The sequence below is a fragment of the Haemaphysalis longicornis genome, unplaced genomic scaffold (genome assembly GCF_048455015.1).
Source record: "Haemaphysalis longicornis isolate Haplotype H1 unplaced genomic scaffold, Haemaphysalis longicornis Haplotype H1 scaffold_2, whole genome shotgun sequence".
Classification (NCBI taxonomy): domain Eukaryota; kingdom Metazoa; phylum Arthropoda; class Arachnida; order Ixodida; family Ixodidae; genus Haemaphysalis; species Haemaphysalis longicornis.
The window spans coordinates 87,446,339-87,454,825 of NW_027526295.1; positions in this window are offsets into that span (position 1 = coordinate 87,446,339).

Sequence of the window (8,487 nt, forward strand, 5' to 3'; positions counted from 1 at the left end):
TATGACAATGGAGGGATCATCAGGCCTTTTCGGAGTAGGATCTTTCCATTGGAGTGCCAGGCAAAGGCATAGCCTGCGTCCTAAGCCAAGGCCCTAGCATAGTTCAGAAGGATTCTCGCATGGTTGGTCATATTCTGAGTAATGCTGATTCCTTCCCGAATTTTCTCAAAACCTTGCTTTTCTCAGTTCCTATCTTGCCAATCTTATGATGAGTCCTCTTTCCTTTCCCGGTCGTGCATTAAGCCGGTGTGGGGAAACAATGTCGGTACGAGTCAGTTCATCAATATCAATTTTCTTATATACTTCATTACTTTGCTGAGCAGATTCATGCCCTTGCTGAGCAGATTCATGCCCTTGATTCAAGCCGTCGTTTACGCCATTCGAGGTCGTTCACAGCTTGCTTTAGCTCCCTTAAAACCTTAGCATTACCTTCCTTCTCAGAGAGAAGCTCTTTATTAGAAAACAGAGTGTTTAGCCGGCGTACAAAATCGCCTTCATGCTACTCTGCTAGGGGAGGGGGAAAAGGAAGAAAGGCCCAAGAGAGAGGAGGGCAGAAAAGAGATGCAAGCTGAGAGAGGTACCAACGAAATTAAGTAAAAGGGCAAGAGCGAAAGTCTCAGAGTGAAGAGATTTAAAGTTTTTGAATTAAGCCAGTGTCGCTGAGGTACGAAAACAGAACGTTTAGGGCTAGGCGTTGCTGAGAAGACGGCCAGGGCCCTAAATTGGTTTTTAAGATCACTGGTCCTTGCGTATAACCTATGCGTGCAATGTTCTGTAGCAATGTTGATCTAAAGTCTTTGTAGGCACGACAGAAGAGTAAAAGATCCTCAATTGTATCTTCCGATGCACAGTTGTTGCACCTGGAGGTGGTACATAGTCCAATGCGGAAACGGTACCTGTTGGTGTAAGCTGTAATATTTCGGACCCGATGAAATAATGTTTCTAGGTTACGGGGGAGCTGGTGAGGAAGTCTTGACGACAGCTGAGGGTCGAGGGAGTAGAGAAACTTGTGGTGGTGGGTAGGATCTGACCACGTTCTGTTTCTCTCTGAAAGGGCGTAACGTGTGGCAATGGTGGAAGCGTCGTGTTTGGTAAAAAATGTTCTTCATATATTTCGGCAGGTGTGGCCTGCAGAGGCAGCGTCATCAGCTTTTTGGTTTCCCGTTATCCCCCAGTGACCAGACACCCACTGAAAAACAATATTGTGCCCAGCGCCTACTGCAAGGTGATGTAGATAGAGAATATCTTGAACGGCAAGTTCATATGTGAAGTGCATGCCGCTCTTAAGGAGGCACTGAAGGGCAGGTTTAGAGTCAGTGAATATGGTCCATTCGTTGGGCTCTTCACGTAGGATGTAGCGGATTGCCTCTTTGAGGGATTGTAGTTCAGCTGATGTCGAGGACGTTGGTCTGTCTAAACGGTAGGAAAAAAGTACCGGTCGACGGGACGAATAGTCCAGAGGAAGAACTTTGCGGCAACGAAGACCCATAAGTGAAAAGATGAACCCTGGTGGAATGCAGCCTGTGCATGTAGTCCAACGCCACTTGGAGCAGTTCAGCCTGAGGCGTTATCTTCTTAGATATCCCTGGGATGCCTAAACCTATACGAGTAGACACTAATGTCCAAGGCGGAAACTGAGATGGCATTGCTTGTGGTGGTTGCGTCGTTTTGGGAAGGCACAAAGCTCTAATAGCATCTCCGAACCCAGAACTCTGGGCCGCAGTGATCCTGCTCAGACAGTGGGGTGTAGGTTGAAGTAGATGCCGGTAGTGGACACGGAGCGACTCCTGTAACATCGTCCAGAGGCAAGCAACGAGCTGCAGCGATGGTCCCGGCCCCCGAAGAACCTCTGGGTAGTCCAAGACAAATGCGCAGGCTGTTCCGTCGACCCGCTTCTAGCTTCATTTTGTCAGTAGGCGCTGCATGGTGTAGTAAGGGAAGGCTATGGCGTATGAGGCCATCGACGTAAGCTTTGTGAAGCTGTAGCATCGACCCGCAGTTGCTGCTCCAGCGGGAACCGGCAAGGTATCTCAGAACCTGAGACGTCGCAGAGATGCGAGCACACAGTCTTTTTCTCTCAGGCGACCAGGAGAGGTTACGGTCGATGATTACGCCAAGATACGTGTGGGTCCGGGCGTACGGGAGGGCCGTCCACTCAGCAGAATTGGGTACTGATCCATGCGCTTCCTTGTAAACGCCATTGCAACGCTTTTCTCATGCGATAGGTGAAGTCCACGAGCAGCAAGGTAGGTTGTAATGGAGAAGGGGGCCTTCTGGAGGCGTTGCTGAGTGGTGCGTCGGGAGCGTGCTGCGTGCCAGATACAAATGTCGTCCACGTAGATCATGATGTTGACTCGCCGCGGTAGGCACCGTTTCAGCTCTATGAGAGTCAAATTAACTAGCAGTGGACTTAAAACGGCTCCTTGTGGAACACCTTTTTCGACGGGGAAACGTGCTGTGTCACCATCCGAAGTGCGCATGAAAAGCTGACGTCCAGCAAGGTAATCCAGGCGAAGATAGAGGTTTTTTTGCTTCCTTCTCAACTTCCTTCTCAAACTTCCTTCTCAAGTTTGTCTGTGCCCCCTTTGACAGCCTTCACTTCTTTACCCTGTGTGTCAATCTGCACATTAAAAGCGTCGAACTGGTTCGAGAGCCCTTGTCTAGCCGTCTCTATGCAGTCGGCTTTTCATTTAGTGGCAGCCGACAGGAAAGCTTCCGGTTCATTTCAAAAACCATAATCTTCAAACCTTCGTCCACTTTTTGTCTCCCCCACCAAGCCCCAATTTTTGGCGCGCGTCCAGACTTGCATGCATCGCATTTCAATCTTTTCTTAGCTTTGTCTCGCTTCACGGCATAAGCTTCTTCAGTCATACCCCAGCACACAGCACCATGATAATACGCTCCACACCCACTCCAGGCATTGACATTTACATCACCCTGAACCACGGCATGACACATGTTACAATGTGCCATATTAAAACTAAGCAGAAGCAAAGGCAACGGACACGAACACACTAGACATCACACGCGCCTGGAAGCAGCGACAGCGTAAAGACAATTTTTCAACATGACGTAAAAAAGCGTTTTACCAACCTGCGAAACAGGAGCAAGTTGTCGCACGTGGTAGCGTCGCCGCCGCCGCCACTGCCCAAATGCCAGGCGAGGAAACGCCCCCCGCGTGACGAAGGCTCCGGTAGCAAAGATGTCGATTTGCTCAGTGCCTATATCACCGTCAACTGTCGCGCAGCACATGCCACGAAAAACGTCTTCGTCTTGGGAGCAAGTGATAGCAACTTCTGACAAGAACGGGAGTAAGTTATCACTTCAACAGTGTGGTGCGGCAGTCGTGTCACGGTTGATCAGTTTCCGAGGATTTCGCACATCTTTGTTGGTCTCGAGAGCTGGTGATACTATGCCTGTACCGCTAAAAATTAAACGAGCATCGTGGGTTCGGGATGAAGGTCTTGTTGGCAGTGGAGGAAACCTCCTTCTAGAGACACTGAAGAGTGCTACTGTAAAATGTCAGGAATATGTGTTTGGTTTTTATCTCTTTTCCATCGCACCACATAGTGATACGCCTGATTTCCGCAACACCTTGCGCACGCAAGCCTTCGAGGACGTCAACATCACTTTCGTTTGAAAGTGCGATTTCCGAGATTACTGCCTGAAAGCTATTGAGGGTAGGGCGAGGTGTCACAGTGATCTGTAGACCTCCAATCTTTGCTTGCTTCAGTAGGTTAGTAGACTTTTCTTTACTTTTCACTTCAATGAGCGTGTCACCAGAGGATAGCTTTTTTGCTTCATAGATTTTTGTAGCCACACTTTTGATAAATTTTGTGATCAGGAACACGAAATTGGTGGTAATTGGCGTTTCCTTGCCCAGTGATTGCATGGCTAAAAATCGTGGAATTTTTCTGGGTTTGCAAGCACAAGGTTTGAGACTGGCTTGAGAATGGCTTCGGTGCGGGTCCTATTTGGGGCCCGATCAGGTTTAAAAAGTGTTTCGAGAATAGCATGCGATATAGTGTAGAGCAGGGAAGGGGCTACTTTCTTCTCTAGCCTTACCCTGATAATTAAACAGGTCCCGGAGCTTCCTGCCCTTTAAACCGACCGGGATCCCATCGGCTATGGCTTGACTAATGCTCCGACGGCCACCGTTAAAGGCTTCTGTCCCTCCGCCTTTCGGCTGAATACCATGGTTGGTCACAGCATGAGTGTGAGGGATCGAAGTCTGCGGCGTCGCCAACAACTTCACAAAGATTGCTCAAGGTGCCCCGTTCGGGGACCTTCAAGTAGTATGCGTTACTGTACGCTTTTTTTATTTTTCGTATGCTGGGGAACAGCAAGAAATTTCTAAATAAACAGGCAGAAATAATTTAAATTTTGTACATAAATTTTCAGAGTGTTACGGTGGCGCCATTTAGTTCCTGTACGTGACAGTGTGTCACATGGCCAAACAACTCCGTCGTGTTCAACGCGTGATTCAAAAACCGCATAAAGGAATAGTAATGCAGCACATTACTGTTGTTTTACCGGGGATAGGGTTTTATATACCTATTTTTATGTTACGCGCGGTGTGAAATATGTTGCTACACTGCGGGCTGCACTGGTTTAAGGCATTTCTATTGTCAGGACACGTATAGCTGGTAGAACTAAAAATTCTAATTTCGAAAATTATATGGCGCCACCATCACAATCGTTTCTGGTTAACTTGTTTTAAGTGATGCCCTATCATTAGCGATACAGAAAATATACTCGAAAAAAAATCGGTTGTCTGTCGTTTAAACAGTGTATTCCCGCACTCTGGGCGGTTTGCCGGAAACCAAACAAACGCAGCCGGGGCGTTTAGACGTTTGACAAAAAGACATACATTTAAAGAGGCACTAAATCAGGTCGTTATTGCAAACGCGCGATTACTCGATAAGCGTTCTTTTCTTTTCTTGTTCACATGTACAATGTTGCCACCATTCAACAAATATTTGGCATAGCTTTTTGCCTCTGACATAGCCTCTATGACGTAGGTGGTGCTGAAGACTATGGTGCCGGTATTGGCGGGTTGCACCAAATGCTGCAGCCAATCAGCGCTTCCGGCTCTGCGAGACGCCGCAGGTGGTTCCCTGGCTCGGGTGGAGTGTAGGAGAGCGACACTCTCGCCCGGGGCATCTTTGTAGGGATGACTGTCGATTGTTGCCATAAGTACCACGAGCTTAGCTGAATTTATTGATACAGCGCGTCGTGTACAAGGCATGAATAACGCTGACGAGCACGGAGTGTCTTCTTCAGGCAGAAATTCTACGCACCCGACCGCGCCGACCATCCGTCTTCACGGTGGACAAGGACTGCGCACGAACCGGCACACACCGCAGCAGTTAAGCTTCGTCGCCTCCTGCCAGATCCCAATATTGCTGAAAATCAGTTTACAAATGCGTGAAAGCGGCTGATAGTGCGCTGAAAGATTGTGCAGGCGATCATCGCCGGCGCGGTTGCATAAAGCGCCGACCGAATAACTGCAGCGATGCTGTCTTCTTTGCGTGACCCGGCCGACCCGGCCTCGGAGAGACCTGTTTGCCAGCGCCGCAACAACGCCGCCTGCAAGAAACGCAAGCTCGCCGCTAATCGTAGGTGCAAATACAAAATTATTGTCGTTAGCGTTCGTGTAGTCTTCCGAGCCCTTTTATCTAACCTTCAAACGCTAGCTTTTCTTATGATTGAACTGACATGTCATCGCCAGACAGGCCGACGTGAACAGCAGTGACACGCAACTAGCAGTAGGCGGAGAACGTGCTCCGGCTGCTAAAAATAAAAAAAACCGGATGAACTGCTTAGCGGAGCCAATGATTGCGCGTACCTCGGAGCGCAAGCGCCCTGGCGACTTTCTCTAGAATCTTTTGCTCGAGGTTATCAGCTTGCAGCACCCACAGCGCTTTGAGGCGGGAAACAAGCATGAAAGCTCCAGACCCCATAGCCTTCGGCACCCTATTTAGGCCCCCTTGAAGCAGGAGAGAACCTCAATAGAAAGTTTTGCCTAAGCTTTTAGACACCCCACAGCAACCGCCCCATCTATCACGTTTCGACAAAAATGACAAAATGTAAATCTACCTAGACGCAATCGACGTAGACTTATGCCCAGCCGTTGTTCGAAAGCATGCAGACATCTACAACATCAAACGTTTGCTAACCGATGCGTACCAAATAAAAAGCTATTTGGCCTCAAAAAAGAATATCCTTGCGAACAGAAGCCTCATGTTAAAATTTCACCTCTAAGCCTGTGGTTGACCATACATTACATAGATTGAGATAAATCGCGTGTTCATAAATTAAAAGGGAGCTAGCCCATTTAACTTCGGTAGAAGCTAGTTCAGATTGGAGAATCTGTTGGGGCGAGAAAATAAAAGCAATGATAAGAGCCAAAAAAATAACTGAGACAATTGTTAATATCAACAGTAAAAGGGACCCATAATAAATAAATATATATGCAAGAAACGTTACCACAAAGACAGGACCTCAAGTGTAACGACCATTCTTAAATATTGAAGGTGTCAAAGCGGTAAGAAGAGGCTTCTTATTACAAAGTAAAAAAAGTGTGTGTTGTACATGTTTCCAAGTGGCAGTCACTAGAGTGTTGCATGTTGTTGGTGCAATAACGATTCAGTTTTTGGTCGGGAAATCGGCGTACGTTTATAATAATATTCGGAGTTGGATTGTGAGCGGGCACAGTTCGTTAGTTACCGTCATCTCCAAATTCTTCGGGAAAACGGAAAACTGCAAGTGCAACAATATTCAAACTTACCCTGCGGGTCTGATCGGGATGATGTATTCTTATCATGGTACAAGATACTGTCCTCTTCACCGAGCATAATCCCCACAAAGCGTTTTAAAACTTGGTAACACAACTAAAAAAGGGGGTCACCACCAGAAACGCATTTTAAACACAACCTTATCGTGTCAACGACTGTGTTGTCCTTAACTTAGAGCTCGCAACTAGAGGAACGTAACTTTTCGCCACCCTCCCAGGAGCACGATGCACAAATATAAGGTGCGTTGCCCTAAGTAACCAGCCTTCGAGCATATTCGGCGGAGTACGCATGGCGATAAAAATACGAGAACTCCTACTGCCGCTTCTTACACCCTCTGACACTCGCTAGTCACAACACCGTAGCTGCCATGACAGCAAGAGTGGATCGCAGCGTGGAGGAGACCTGCCGCTTTTCTCCGCCCTATCACAGAACAATCGTGGCCCTTGCAGAGGATATGAATGTACGTCGTCCTTGTTTTTTCTCATAAGGTAAAAAAAATGCATCCTTCAAGCTCCATCCAGCCTGAGAAGAAACACAAACATTCGCTTTTCTGAAAGACAAAAAGTTGTGAAAGTCTTACTGCAAGAAGTTGCGCTGCGAGAGACGGAGCTGTGAAGTTCTCATCACAAGCTACGAAATGCCTGTCAGGTTTCGCCTCTTCTAAGTTTTGTTATGCCAGCTGAACACAAAACGCACACGGAAAATCACGCACGACACCCACGAATAACTTAACCGAAAGCCTCAAAGAGCCACGGCAGATATGCCAAATACCCTGAGGTCGCTTATTATTAGACGTAGGAGAAAATATACCCCTGTGTAACATTTTCCTACACTAAATATATTTAGAAAACAACTCTGGAAACTACGTTCAGCCTACCCAGATGATTAGGGTGTTTAATTAAATACCAATTTCCAAGCGTACACGCATCATAAGAAGGAGTCTGCCCAACTAGCCAATGCCCATGCAACTCAGCGACAGCTGGTAGATGCCTGGCCCTTCCACCTCCAAAGCGTGGACGCGGAGAATCATCCCCGTAAGCTTCTATGCCTTTGAGCTTAAATGCGCTGGTCAAGTCAGGCAAGACGCTCTATACACCATTTTTGGACCATGCAGAATTCAGCGACGAGCAGGCAAACTTACGGAGATTGTAACGGCAGCGTCAGGAAATCATGAATACTCACTGGGTGGATGGTTGTTGATATTACTCGCCTGAAACCATTTTAAGCACACCATTCTTCGAACCTAAGGCTCCTGTTGCAAATATTTCCGTGCGTTGCTGCAACACCACCCTTTGATTGCTACATAATTTCTTCCACAGCTCCCGCATTCATGTACCATACATAACTCAATAGAAGCGCAGACCTCACCGCAATGCGCATTCGTATCAAATTTTCCGACTTCGCCCACACACTAACGTGTTGAAAGCCTCCTTTTCCTTTCTATACCAATAGGCTGGTATGACCTTCCCTGTGAGCTAGTCGCTTCACGTGTTCATCAACCTTTGCAGAAAACTTAACGGAAGACTGTTTAATTTCACGACATTTGCCTGTAACTTTCATCTGTTATACCTACTTTTATGACTGCCCCGTACGGGGAGGTTTTGAGGTTAAAATTGTAATGAACAAGATATAACCTATTCTTTTGTTACGTTTTATGTTTAAATATCAAAAAGGTGCACAATCTTGCGGG